The sequence below is a fragment of the Triticum dicoccoides genome, chromosome 2B (assembly GCF_002162155.2).
Source record: "Triticum dicoccoides isolate Atlit2015 ecotype Zavitan chromosome 2B, WEW_v2.0, whole genome shotgun sequence".
NCBI classification, from domain to species: Eukaryota; Viridiplantae; Streptophyta; class Magnoliopsida; order Poales; family Poaceae; genus Triticum; species Triticum dicoccoides.
Genome location: NC_041383.1, coordinates 592,006,199 through 592,021,687, shown reverse-complemented (window position 1 = coordinate 592,021,687; position 15,489 = coordinate 592,006,199). Strand labels below are relative to the sequence as shown.

The window sequence follows — 15,489 nt, the reverse complement described above, 5'->3', positions numbered from 1 at the left end:
GGGGGTTCGGGGGAGCGAGGAAGGCCGATCCACGACGTCACCGGGCGAGGGGAGCGGCGAGGCGGCGAGCAGGTGCGTGGCGCGCGCTGTGGTCGCCGTCGGGCACCTGCCTGCCTGCCTGGCCGGCAAGCAGCTCGCTGGAGCGGCGCTGGGCTGGGCCGGCAGGTGGGCCGGGTGCTGGGCGCCAGGTAAGTTTTTCCATTTCTTTTCTGTTTTCTGTTTTTTAATACTTCTGCAACTTTGTTGAATTAAATAAAATACTTAGGCAACTCCTAAAATCACCAAACTACTCCTGGTCCATAGTTGGATTATTTCCAACATGAAACATTTTAGTTTGGAGATATTTGAGCATTTAAATATTTTATATAATTTTAAATGCCCAAATTCAAATATTTATGATTTAATTCAAAAACCCTAAGATGACCTAGGAAAATGTGCATCACTTTTGGCAGAGGTTCTGAACCAAGACAAAAATGATGGGCATTTTAGAAGGGCATTTCAGGTTCATTGAAAAAGTTTTTAGTAAACCCTAGTTGGTTTCAGAGGGGACTGGGGGTTCTGTCATCCCCATTTCAGGTTTCTGGTGAAAGAATAAACATGATGCAACACTCTAATGCATGACTAGCTAGGGTGTGACAATCGTAGTCCAGGGCCGAATCCATGTCCACGTCCCTGTCTTCCTCCGGGTCGTGGCCAGTTCTGTTGACTCAGTCTGTGTCCTCCTCAAAGCAGGGTTCTTCTTTCCTCTTCTTGTATTGACCTTATCGTGAGTATGACTCTGTAGTTGCCCTTGTCCTCTTCCGACTAGTAGTACTCAAGTACTTCCTCCGTTCCATAATGTAGTGCCTATAGATTTTTGCAAAAGTCAAACATTACAAACTTTGACCATATCTATAAAGAAAAGTAGGTACATCAAGAATACCAAATGCACATCGTTGGATACATCGTGAGTTATATTTTCAGAATGTACATATTTGGTATTGTAGATATAAACAGTTTTCTCTATACACTTGGTCAAAGTTAGCAAAGTTTGACTTACATAAAAATCTATAGGCATTACATTGTGGAATGGAGGGAGTAGTAATTAAGAAAAGACACACCTGATCTAGTAGTACTCAAGTAATACTAGCTCTTCTCCCAGAAAAGAATACCTGATGTTGGTTTTCACGTGGCAGAGTGCTAGTTTGGATAGTACTAGTCTAGGAGTACTTTTGCTTTGGTCTTGTGCACTTGTCCGTAGATGGTACGACATGCCCGTGTTTCCTTGACCGGCCACGCGCGGCTGCAGCTAATTTTGCCTCTGATCCGGAAAACGAGACGCCTTTGGTGGATTTCTGCAACTGTGTAAGGGAATCTTCCTGTTGGTTTCGGTGACTTTTATAGAACACCGCAACGGAAATCAATCCAAACGGGTCACTTAGTCGTATTAGTGATTTGACTGGCTTCGTGGATCGCTAGACGCCGCGCACAACAGTTGCCTCGAAAATTTGATTACGTCCCTCTGATTGCTCAATGACGCGGGGACTAAATTCCTGTTGGCCTCTTGCATATCGGCAGATTGCCCGACGACGGCGATAGACAAGTTGTAACCCTAATTTTCTTGAACCTTAAATCTCATAGATCTAAAATCTGGACTGATCCACTTGAAATTGATGCAAACCCTTCCAAACCGGCTCATCCGAAAAATTGCAAACTTCTTGATCCCTGAAAAGATCCCTCCAAGAACTCAACACCACCGTGCGCGGGCCCCACGGTGGGCGCCAACTGTCATGGAATTAACACGGCAGATGTCCTTAGTGTCAGGACTTAGTCGCGAGGCCAACGCATCTATGCGGTAGCTTGAGAGGGGTTGATCGGGACGAGAGACGCAACACGCAAGACAAGGATTTAGACAGCTTCGGGCCCCGGGAAACATCATCCGGAATAGCCCTACATGCTGTTTGAGGCTAGGTCTCACTATGCTCATGAGGGAGTCGCCGTAAACCGGCTCTCCTCTAGTTGTGTCTAGCCCTAGAGATTGTTTCTTGTTGCTTCTTTGGGGAGCCCTGCCCCTCCTTATATAAGTTAGAGGGGCGGGTTATATGTGGAGTCCAAATAGGATTGGACTAGCCTATCTTCTACTACAAGCCGGATACAAGTCCGGGTCTTGATTCCTTGTGAGGGAGATATTCCTCACGCCTTTCCTCTTAAGCCGGCCTACCATAACGTCAGCCGGCCTTCTAGGCCTTGAGCCTGCTGGACCCTCAGGTCTTGTCGCTCCTCTGATCCGCTTGCCAGGTCACCGATAAGTCGTCGGGTTCGGGCGGGTCACTTAGTGAGTCGTCCAGTCAGGGCGGGTCATTAGTGAGTCGCCAAGTCCGGCCGGGTTATACTTCCGGCTGGGTTACACCGCGGGGTATATCCCCGATACTTACCATTCTATGGATTTTCCAGTAACAAACTTATTAATGTATATACTTGAGTGATCATTTATGGAACTGACAAACTGTTTCCCTGTGCTCGGTTACCCCTTACTTTTGCTTTATTTATTCAGTCTTCCGAATGATAACCGAGCAGCAGGTTGGTTTGTTAGTATCTCCAGTGAAGGGGACTGCCAACTGGGCTTGGTTCCAGGCCTCACCATTTTGGGATGCCTCCCTGAGAAACTTGTTTTTTCAATCCCTACCTTGAAAAACTTAACGTTGTCGAGAAAAATAATTATTTAAAATATTTAGCATATCATAAGTTTTGAGAAGTTTGCAGAACTAATGCTTTGGTAACAAGAGACTTAACGTCTGTCCGTGTAGGGTTATAATGGCAGCCAACTTTGGGACACAGCTTTCACTGTTCAAGCCATTGTAGCTACCAATCTTATTGAAGAGTTTGGTCCTACCTTAAACTAGCACATGAATACATTAAGAATTCACAGGTACATGCTCCTTTTTTTTATCAACTATAGGTGAATATTTGGCCAATTTCCGTACTTATAAATGGCAATTTTTGTATGGAAGGTTCTTGATGACTCTCCTGGAGAGCAGAAAGACTGGTACCGGCACATATCTAAAGGTGCATGGTCATACTCTACGGCTGATCATGGTTGGCCTATATCGGACTGCACTGCAGAAGGACTAAAGGTGAATTTTGTCCAAACATTACTTATAAGGGTTATCCTAACTCAATATTTCGCTCCCGTTTGGTAGTGAATCGGTTTCTCAAGGAAACAGTTTCTAGTTTTTGAAAAACTAAGAAACCCTTTTTCTGGTCTCTGGATAGAAATCAAGAAATGTTCCTAATTCTATCTTAAGAAATTGTTTTTGATTGGTGTGATTTCTTGGTTTCTCTCTAGAAACTGGAACCATAATGTGACATCCTGGCTTAATAGGAATGATAGGCTACTCATATCAACAAGGTGCACCTTCTTTTTCGGAAGCCCATCTTCAAAGAACTTCAAAGTTAAGCATGTTTGGCTTGAAGCAATTTGAGGATGGGTGACCGACTGGAAAGTTGATCCCAGGTGCGCACGAGGGAGGACAAAGTGCGCAGAAAAAATTAGTGTTGGTCTGTGGGGTCAGTCTAGATTCCACCAGGCCTAATGGTCAGGGACCGGTGGTTATGGCCGGAGCGTTACACATAAACCTCGCAAACATGCCTGAGAGGAAAACCGAAACTGTATACAAGCAAATAAAAAAAAATAACTTCAAATGAAAGCTATACCGAAACATGGGAGGAGGAAAAGGTATAGAAGACAATCGAGCGAAGACAACAAAAAACAGGTTTCAGACTTTGTTTGATTCTATTAGTTTGCATGAGGAGATAATCACCTAATCCTCTTTTCCGTGCCTGAAAATTAGGTTATCTATTCCCAAAAATACATATTTCTTTGCTTCCACATTTTCCATGCTGCAATATGAAGACTTCCATGAAGAACGAGAGCTGCTTGTCCCTTATAGCTGTTTGCATCATGCTAAAAGAGTTAATCCTGAAGTCACTCAAAAAAAATCCTGAAGTAGTTTTAATACTTTTGCTTTTTTTTCGATAAAGGTAATATATTAATATCAAGTAGATACTAATTATACCTAGCCTTTGCAATAATGTAATGTCAAGAGCTGAGTCTAGACATTAAGGATGCACACAGCCAAAAAAAGAAAGAAAAAAGGCCATGTCGAGATAGAAAACACCTTGTAGCAGGAACATCCACCACCAATGGCAACACCTGGACTTTGAAAAGGTTCTCCAAAGATGATGCCTCCGTGAAGAGAACAGTGCACTAGCACCGTCGTCGCCCAATCTTGAGTTTTCATCCCGGAGAAAGACAACGCAATCTCAGAACCAGGACAATTCTCCCGCTAAACCTTGTGTGACAACTTTGAGTTGATTTGGACCATTCCAATTCCTACACGAAGCTCCTGGAATGGAACTCGCCCTAGTTCCTTTTGTAGGATGTCTATGACCTGGTCCTTCGTGCCCAAAAAGTCAACATTGATGCTTGTACAATACCTTCTTGAGGCATAGAACTTGCCTTCTTCTTCGGCGACGAACGAATCTGGGAGCCTAAATCACATATACCACATCCTTGAGCATGCCGTTGAGGAACGCTGGCTTAAGTTCATGTGATGGATGGACCACCCCTCCTAGGCAGCCAGGCGAGCAGCAGTCGCACGCATCTTGTTCGAGATGCGTGCCAGGCGCGAGCACTTAGTCAAAGTCAATGCCAGCCTGCTGCATGTATCCCTTGGCGACGTGGCATGCTTTTTGCTTGATCACCGCGCCCACCTCTTTCTTCTTCAGCTTGAAGACCCAGTTCAGCCCAATCAGCCGATTGGTCAACGAGCTCCCAAGTGCGATTCTTCTCGATTGAGTTCATCTCCTCACTCGATGCCAACCAAGCATCATCGTAAGACTCCTTCGCGTAAGAGATTAGCTCGCCAGCACATGCCAAGTGAAGTTTGCTGTCGTCCAACATTCGCGGTGCATGGCCTGTACGAGTTGCATCTCCTAGAATGTTGTTGACGATAGCGGACTAGCGTGTTGGCGCGGTGCGGGTCGAGATAGTCTTCATCATTCAGCGGTGCCTACACAAACTCTGGTGCTGCTGCAGGTGAAGGGGCGTTGAGAGGTATCAAAGGTTGGGGCGTAGGGGATGCTACTGTACCGATAGGAGGTGGAGATCCCCGCAGGTACCTCTTCGTTCACTGCCTATGTGATGATGAATTCGCAGGTTGGAGCAGCAAGTGCCGGCTTCTGCCGCCCAATCCCAGTTGGCGCCCTTGTCGAAGATGGCGTCACGGGTCAAATGCACACGCACGCATGGTAACCCTTGATGTTGTCGTCATAGACGATGAAGACCATGGCAGTGATGTGGTCATTGAGGTTCTGTAGGTTAGGGCGCACGTCATTCAAGTACACCACACCTGAAGGAGAAAATGTAGTGAGTCGCCGTCTTGCGGCCGTGCCAAGCCTCAAAGGGTGTCTTCCCGGTAGGACTCTTTGTGGGTGCACGGTTGAGAAGGTACACCACCGTGTTTACTTCCTCCCCCCATAACTCAGCTGGAAGACAACTCTGCTTGAGCGTGAAGTGGCGACCACGTATGGTTTCGGAGCTTTACAATCCCATTTTTTAGGGTGAGTATAGCACGGAGAAGTGCCGCTGGACTCCACTCTCTTCGCAGTAGCGTGCGAACTCTGCCGAGGTGAATTTGTCATCATTGTCTGTGCGGAAGACGTGCACCTATTGCCTAGACCTGTTTTCTACGGCCGCCTTGATCTACATGGTGGTAGCTAATGTGTTGCTCTTCGTGGCTAGGAGAATCACCCACAGGAAGCTAGTGGTATTGTTAACCAACAATAGAAATAAGCGCTGCCCTCCTGGTGTCACCGGCATGATAGTGCTGCAAATGTCATTGTGGACAAGGTCGACGTGATCATTGGCACGGAAGTTCGCTTGTTTGGGGAAGGACGAACAGCAACGATGCTTAATAGTGATGCAAACTTCATATAACTATCCAACGTGCTCTAGCTCTAGCAGCGCCTCGAAGTTCAGGCGGCCGAAGTGGTCATGCCAAAGCCATGCATCGCCATTGTGGTGAGCAGGTAGATTAAACGAGCCAAGTGGAGGTGCATCATGTACAGGCGATTGACGCCTCGACTGATCGAGCCATGAGGCAGCGCTGTTGATCCTAGATGAAAAGTAGCCCATCCTCGATTAGCACCTTGGAGCTGCTCTCGTCCAGTTGCTCGACGGAGATGATAGAGTTCTTCAAGCACGGGATCTAGTACACCCCGGTGAGCCTTGTGTTCTCCCTGCATCGCCCCGCACCCTTAGATGCTGACAATTGATCCATCTCCAAACCAGACGGACCCGTGATAACTAAGTCAAGCTCAGAGAAGATGTCTGCTCGGCCCATCATGTGGTTTGTCGCGCCGATGTTGAGGTACCAACCCTCCAGGCGTTGGGCATCATCAATGGTCCAAGGAACACCCGAGCATCGGTCGTCGAGGTGAACTTGGCTTTGCGAAGGCTTTGGCGTGATGGAGAGCGCACAATCTTGTGCCATGATCAGCGTAGGGCGTGATGGAGAGCACACAATCCTATGCCATGAGCAGAGTAGGCACTGTGGACGTCGTCTTTCTCCTTGGCCAGATTGACCTACTCACGCTTGGGCTGGCGGCAGTCCTTGGCCCAGTTGCTATAGTGGCCACAATTTAGGCACCATCCTTCAAATTGTTGCCTCCACCACCTCCCTTATTCCTTGGTTGATAGCCATAGCCACCGCTCTTGGTGGCCTTAGGACCTCCTTCCTTGGCCTGATGCTCCTTGCAGCGTGCAAGCCACTGCTCCTCTGCGAGCCGCAACATGCCATGCCTCAGTGTAGACCGATCCTTTGTCACCTTTAGTCCTCCAACCACCTCTTCGATGGACTGCGTCGAGAGGTTGAGAAGAGTCTCGATAGCTATAGCAATCTGCGTGTATTTGGAAGGAACAACATGCAGAAATTTCCCTACTACTTTCGACTCGATCGTTTCTCCGAGCGTGCCGATAGGCGATAGGGTGATGAGATGAGAGTGAGAGGCGCGACTGAGAGGTGCAGCGCGAAGTCATCGATGGTTTCTCGTCGCAGAACAAGATCGACTTGAACTCCTTCAGCTGCTGCGCCTCGGCCTTCTGGACATAATCGCCACTGACGCCCATCACCTTTATCGCGTCCCAACTCCCAAGCCTCCTTGGCACTCGCCTTGATAGCAAGCTTTGGCATCATGTCCACAGGTACAGCATGGAGGATGGCCTCCAGTGCCATGCGAGTCTTCTTGGAAGTCCGCATTGCCGAGCTCCACCATGTCCCATAGACCATGAGCCTTTAGCATGACTTTCATGAGCAGGCTCATGTCGCCATAGTTCATCCGCGTGAGCGCCGGGTACTTGGCCAACCCACCAACCTACTTGATCACCCGCTTGACTCGCACCTCACAGCCATCGACGTCTCGGTGCAAACCACGGAGCGGATGCGGTGATATGGAGCGACGGCGGTTGCGCCTTAGAGACTCATAGACGGACCTCTTAGTGGAACAAGCATGTCTCCAGGAGCTTTGGCACATGCTCTGAATACCAAATGTTAGAAAAACACACAGGCTTATTTTTGACGCTCTGCACAAACGGTGGATATTGGGGGTTGGGGCTGCTTGAGCTGGAGGCCTGGAGCTTGCTGGTGTTCTACTCCTCTATTTATAGGAAAGGATTACAAGGCAGAAGCGCTAGTGGCTTGTTTGCTAAGCTAAAGACTTGATTTAGACTTGGGACTTGCATCCTAAGGAAACTTTTTACATCACAAGGGGAAGCTATCAGGAAGCTTACACAAGGTTTATGCTAACATAGCTCTCTCAGGTTGAAGTGTGTTCTTTAGCATTCATGTGCTGGTATGCTTGAATATAGGCCTAAGCACACCATAATGATTATTTGCTTATATATTTTCATTGTTGCCTTTTCTTTTACCTGCAGGCCTCATTATTGTTAGCGAAGATTTCTCCACAAGTTGTAGGAGATCCTCTGGAAGATAATAGGCTTTATGATGCTCTCAATTGTTTGATGTCTTATATGGTAGGCATCTTTGGACTTTCTTTTTTATAGAGAGGACCCGGATTTCATTCCTTACTAGCAACATAATGCATCTTTGGACTTTTTGTCAATTGTAGATTTGTAGCTACTGAATTAGTTTTTCCCGGCAGAATGGTAACTGTGAGATTAAAAACTTCAGTTACATACATCATGGAAATATTCACTGAGCCCTATAGATAATAGTACTGGGATAATAAAGCTTTTCATATTTTCCATAACAGCAGTTAGGTAAATGCAAATAGGTTACCTCTGTTTTTAAGTTTCTTCATGCCTTTAAGACAAGGGCTGCTAACGTAGCAAAATGTCATGGAAAATGACGGCTATGTATGTTCATCTTCTGTTGATTATTGAAATGGTCACAGAATGTCGAATATGGTAGTTGTCTCCTTGAAATGGCAGCAACACACTTATATTCGGTATGGATGAAATCAAGTTTTCGTTGCCAGCAGTTTCTGTTTGATTTCACTATTTCTTCTATTTATATATGTTTGAAATATCTGATGCATATTCATTATAAAAATTTTTGTTAACCTTCACAGAATGATAATGGCGGTTTTGCATCATATGAACTCACAAGGGCTTATACCTGGCTGGAGGTGAGCAGTGAACTCTTTTCAGGACCCTTGTTTACTTGTTTGTCATGTCTAAGCGCGGCAGTGCTGTAAATCAATTTTTGATGTGCTAGCATCAAAACCGGGGAGTTACCCTTCTCTTTTGTACTTTTTGAAGTAATTGGTACCGTAGAATGCCGAAGGCCAAGTCCATCAGGTTGCTTGTAAACTTCTTAATTATTCAAGTTGAATTGAATACAAATTTCCTTGTCACTTCAGTTAGATTCTTGCAAAGTTCAAAAATAGAACTAAACAATATTCATTTAAGCTCCAACTCATTTATCTAATGTTGAATATGTTACTTCCATACTGAGACACTTCATTGAAATCATCCAGATTATTAATCCCTCTGAGACCTTTGGGGACATTGTGACTGATTACCCGTAAGATACAATATCTCTTCAATCATCAATCCTTAGCGCTAATTGTCATGTGTGAAACAAACTGAATAATGCAACACTCAATTGGCAGGTATGTTGAATGTACATCAGCAGCAATCCAAGCTTTGACATTATTCAGAGAGTTCTACCCTGGGCACCTCAGGAAAGAGGTGGACAACTGTATCAGCAAAGCTGCTAATTTCATTGAGTCTATTCAAAAAAGTGACGGTTCATGGTTAGTATTTGGGCATTAAACATGCTTTTTATAATACGGTGCATCCAGATAGTTACAGGTAAAAAAGGGTCTACTTTAGCTGATTTGGAGCTGCTCAAGGAAAGTGCCAACGGAACGTTCCAACCTTGTCGTTTGACTTGGTTGGTTTTGCTGATTTTGCAGTCTAATTAGTTGGTCATATCAGTTTTAAGACTTTTATATTATTTATCCTTATTCACATATTGAGTTGGTCCTCCTGTACTGTTCTGAAAAAAGAATACCACTACTAAATGCATATAATTAACATTGATGTTCTCTATTTTTCTCCAACAGGTATGGTTCTTGGGCTGTTTGTTTCACCTACGGCACTTGGTTTGGAGTGAAGGGATTAACTGCTGTTTTTTTTTGGAAAAGGGGACGCGCCCCAGCCTCTGCATCAGAAAGATGCATACGGCTCATATTATTAAAAGTATAAACCAGTAGCATAGTACCGAAAGGTCATAGTAGCAACTATAACAAAATCTGTAAATAAGAAAAGCCCAAAGCCACAACCGGCTGGCAAAACAATAGGATCACTACATGTCTATCCTATTACATGACCGCCATCCAAACCGGTTGAAAATATCCCGAGCTACCATCTCCCATCGGGTAGACGCAGTAACCAAACGCTCCCTGGCCTCCGTCGGAGTGAGTAGCGACCACATACGGATGAACGCCGTGGCCCTGAAGATAACCTGCAAAAAGTGAATGTTTGTTGATCGGTTAAAGACTAAGTCATTTCTGCAATTCCATATTGCCCACAAAAGTGCACAAACGCCAACCCGAATGTGTCTTGCAATGTCAGAATCCACCCCATCTAGCCATGTTCCAAATAACATACTAATAGAGGTGGGCTGACTAATATTAAAAGCAATATGAACCGACCGCCACAGAATCTTAGCCAACGGGCAATCGAGAAAGAGGTGTTTGATGTTTTCAGAATGATCACAGAAGCTACATCGAGACGGACCTACCCAATTACGTTTTGCAAGGTTATCCTTAGTCAGAATGACTTGTTTATGCACAAACCACATAAACACTTTAATACGTAAGGGTACCTTAACTTGCCAAACATGTAAGGAGGTAGGGATGACAGTAGAGTTAATGACATCCTGATACATTGATTTGACCGAGAACACACCGTTCTTAGTAAGTTTCCAATGCAACTGATCAGGGTGAGAAGACAACCGGACATCCATTAAACGACGAACCAGATGGAGCCAGGCCTCCCAACGATTTCCAACAAGCGTCCGCCTAAAGTTGATATTGAGGGGAACGGATTGTAAAACAGTAGCAACATAGGCACCTCTACGTTGGACTATGTTATACAAAGAAGGATATTGAAGTGCTAGTGGGGTCTCCCCAAGCCACGTATCCTCCCAAAACCTCGTCGTGGTACCATTCCCAACAATAAATTTAGTCTTGCTGAAAAAGATTTGTTTAACTCTCATCAAACCCTTCCAAAAGGGCGAGTCGGAAGGTCTCACAGTCACCTGAGCCAAGGTTTTAGCAAAGAGATATTTATTGCGTAAAATCTGTGCCCAAACTGCTGTTGGTAGGACATTCAAGAATAGTCCTGCAATCAGAAAGGCTTGTGAATTTCTGCTGTCAAAAGAGCTTCATTCCGGTGGTTGGGGAGAAAGCTATCTATCATCTCAAGACCAGGTAATTTTTACAAGTTTCTTCAAAAAAGCCGCCACCTCCCCACTACCAGTATCATGGTTATATTTATGGTCTTTTTTGCTGCATTGTGTGCTACAGTCAAGGTTTCATAGTATTATCTGTATTGGGATTTGATGTTCCTAATTTATGTACTGATACAGTGAAAACTAAGTTGAGGGAGGAACTCTTTATATTCTGTCTATGCACATTCCAGAATGTTACATTATTTATCTTAAGTGTTCTCTGTCCGTTCTTCCCGCTTTCACCTGACAGAAATGTTGATCAGCTAGTGGCTAAACCAGGGGTAGTGTCACGCCCAGCAACTCATAGGACGAGTTTGTAATCATGATGTTCTAGACTTATGAGGGGTTGAGGGTTGGTACGGAGGTTGTAAGCATGCTCAACACGGAGGGCAAGACCTATACTCCTCGCCTCCCCTGAGCTATCTATGGTAGAGAAATCGAGTGCATAGCACACACACACACACACACACACACACACACACACACACACACAGAGAGAGAGAGAGAGAGAGAGAGAGAGAGATAAGGGTAATTCTTTTCTTGCCTTTATTCATCGACGTTGCCTCTTATAGGAGGCAGATTACATTTGGTAAGAACCGTCTAACCAACTCCCTAACAAACCAAATCCCACTGGATACCATTGTGGCAGGGAAGATAAGTTTATTTCTTGCTTAACCAACTGCCACTGACAAACCAATCTCACTGGAAAAAGGCTAATCAATCCAGATCTTTGGAAGGGAAATAAACTAACCAACTCTCTTTTCTCCTGGTTCTTGGCCTATCTGGTGCTACTGTGGCGCATCAGGCAAGCCAGCCGTGTGTCACTGCTTTGTCCTGGGTCCTTGTGGCCCTGGTGATGCCTTTTGTATGGAATGCACAGCATGACCTCTCTCGTCTCTCCCCTTCTTTTTAAATAGCTCGTCCTCGACCTTAATTTGTGAGCACCACTGCACTAACCATCTTCTGGCTTATATTCAATCAGGTTTACACCAATCTTGAAGGAAAACGTGCTCATGCAGTGAACACTAGTTGGGCCATGCTGACCCTAATTGATGCTGGACAGGTCTCCTTTGTTTCTATGATTTGTTTTATGGGCTATACAATGTGCTCGTTCATAATGTACTAAAATCTTGTTGGTACAGGCTGCAAGAGATCCATCGCCTCTACATCGAGCAGCCAAGGTTTTGATCAACTTGCAATCAGTGGATGGAGAATTTCCTCAGCAAGTAAGTTGCAGTTTTTCCAAAGAATAAAATTAGTTCATTCTTCCATACAATATTCTCCTTTTAAGTTCCTAAAAAAAAATCTCTTTTTAAGGTTTACACTTAAAACGAAATCAAAATATATGTATGAATATTCAGGCATACACTATATATTCCTGAGAAAGAAAAAATCAGTCTTAGACTCTTAGTACTGATTGATGGATTGTAATCTACTTTTTTTCTGGATCTCTTTCTCGGTTGCACGTCCCACCCTGTTGTCAGTTTGTCACTGCCCAGTGCCCCTAGGTATTTCTCTTATGCACGCCTCGGCAGCGTATCCACGTTGCCCACCACTGCTTCTTAGAGGCCACGGATCTGAGGTCGTGGGGGACCTGCGAGGTGAAATCCTAGAATTAACTGTGTGGAATCATCCACCACAGAGCTACCTCACTAAATGTAGCCTAGTGAGCTCCATTTCACTGTGTTGGGCCCTTGCATGTGCATGAGTGCATCTCATGCGTGTGGCCTCCTTGTGGGCGCTGGAGCTCCGATGAGATCTATCCACACCTAGTCTTGTGAAGCCAAGGTTGGTACATTGGTGTCATCAACATGGGCACCGGGGTACATCGCATGGCCAGCCATGGTCTGGCCGACGGGGGCGGCATCCGTGGATGGTGTAACCTTCTTGAAGGCTTCATCGCGGCGTTCACCCTCCCTCCGTCTTGCTCCGGGTGAAAACTTGATCTACGGGTCGGGCGGTGGCGGCCATCTGAGGTCATTAACTTCTTGGAGGCGCTGCCTTGGAGACCTGGCTTCGTCGTGGGGTACCCGGCACCGTGTATCTTGCCTTGGGTGTGTGTGTTGTGTGTGGTGGTGGTGTGTGTTTGTATCAGTTTTGAAGTTGTTATGCGGTGATGGCTTTATCTATAAAGCGGGGGAAATCCTTTTTTGATAAAAAAAAAATCTTTCAACTGGTTTTGGATGAAGCGCTCCTTTGAAACCAAGTTCTTAGATGAAGCACTCCTTTTAAACCAAGTTCGAGTTACATCAATACTAACTTGTAATTCATGATTATCTACCATGCACTTTAGTTCATAATCAAGTTCTAGATGTTGAATAACTTTTTGTGTGCATTACACAGGAGATGATAGGAGTGTTCAACAAAAACTGCACCATCAGTAACTCCCAGTACAGGAATATCTTTCCAATTTGGGCTCTGGGAGAGTACCGGTGCCGAGTCTTGGCCCCTGGCAATTAGTACTGGAGCACCAACTGGACAGCACCGCAAGGATTTGGCTGCACCCCAGTTGGGTACGCTTGAAGAGGAGGCTTGGATAAATATTGTGAATCTACTTGTAGCTCTTTGTTCAGGTGCTGGTCTCGTAGTTTCTAATAATGTATCTAGATTGATGGCAATTAGTTCAGTTTTAAGCTGTCTTGCATGACATCTTATTTCGCACATGAGCAATACTAGCAAACATGTCCATGTGTTGCAACAAAGATAAATAATGCTCAAGATCCTCCACAGATGCACACCCTTTATTTTAATATGATGAACAATGGATCAGCTGTGGGTAGGTTCTTTTCGGGTGCGAGTTTGAAATATGAGATATTGTTCTGAGTCAACTTATAGTTCCACTTATTAGTTCATACTAAGATTTCAATGTAAAATTGAAAAACATAATTATAACAATTTTAGACTTGAATGCAAGAGTTTTTTTAATAAAAGAAAAATAAATAACACAATAAATAAATTTAAAGTAACAACAACGTCAAGCGGATTAACCTGAATTAACAGTGGCATCAAGACACCTCTATTTGTTTGTGTTAGGTAAGATTAATTAGGATCGTTATCTCGTCGAGACCTTCTCCCCTTCCAATGCCCGCATGATGTAAATACCCTCGCGAACTATTCCTACAACTGCACATTAGCGGCCTTTTGTTCCCACACTCAAGGTGTTTAATTAGAACATCATCCACATGCATTGTGTTCCTTTAATTATGTCATTTACTTAGCTCATCCTTAATTTTCATTAGCCAACACAACCACCATATATGGAATGGCATTCCTTTAATTATGCCATCTAATTACTCCACCTTTATTTTATGGAAAACATTTGTTTTCAGTCGAATGAAGTGTAAGCCGCTCACTTTGTGCGCCACGAGTCCCGATAGAGCCCACCCACACCCAATCCTATATCTTCTCGTCTCTTTTAACAAACTCGATATTTGTGAACCAACCTATGGTTGAATTGGTTAGGAGGATAGTGATATCCTCAACCCACAAAAGTTCAAGTTCTGAACTTGAACACCGGTGCTCGCAATTTTCTGGTCAACTTATAGTTCCGATTAATAGTTCGTACTTAGATTTCAAAGTAAAATTGAAAAAACAATTATAATAGTTTTAGACTTGATGGTATGTGCTTTTTTAAAAAATAAACAAAAATAAATAGTACTATCAATAAATTTAAAGTAACAACAATGTCAAGCAGATTTGCTTGAATTAACAGTGGCATCAAGCAAAACATATTTGTTTGTGTTAGGCAAGATTAGGATTGCTATCTTATTCGATACCTTCTCACCCTTTCAACATAGTCACATGATGTCACGACTCACACGAACTATTCCTACAGCGAACATTTGTTCCTACACTGAGGGCTCGTTTGGTAAGTCGAGATCCACCCGGGATCCCCTTAATTTCCCTAGGTAGAAAATCCTGATCTCAGCACACCAGGAGAATTTTCCCCATCTCTCCACCTATCCCCGATGGGATTTGTTTCCCTGGGAAATATTCCCCGGCCTACCAAATGAGCCCTGAAGGAGTTTAATTAGAACATCATCTACATGAATTCATTGCATTCCTTTAATTATACTATTTAATTAGATCATCTTTAATTTTTATTAGCCCACACAACCACCATATATGGAATGGCATTCCTTTAGGCTTTGTTCGATTAACCCACGTGGTTCAATTCCACTAGGGGATTAGAGTGGATTTGAGGAGATTTTGACTTTAGAGGAATTAATCCTCCCCAATCCCTGCCAAACCTTCTCAAATCCATGTGAACCAAACATGACCTTAATTATACCATCTAATTAGCACACATTTATTTTACAGAAAATGTTTGTTTTCAATCAGATGAAGCGGAAACCGCTTGTTGTGTGCGCCCCCATTTTCTGGTGGGGCCCACCCACACCCAACCTTATCTTCTCGTCTCTTCCAACAAACTCAATTTTTGTGAACCAACCTATGGTTGAATTGGTTAGGA

At 44.3% G+C, this 15,489-nt stretch overlaps 1 pseudogene; it reads left to right on the top strand.

The window, feature by feature from the left end:
* Window positions 1–13,846, top strand: part of LOC119368081 — a 41,035-nt pseudogene extending 27,189 nt beyond the window's left edge.
* The last annotated feature ends 1,643 nt before the right edge of the window (window positions 13,847–15,489 follow it).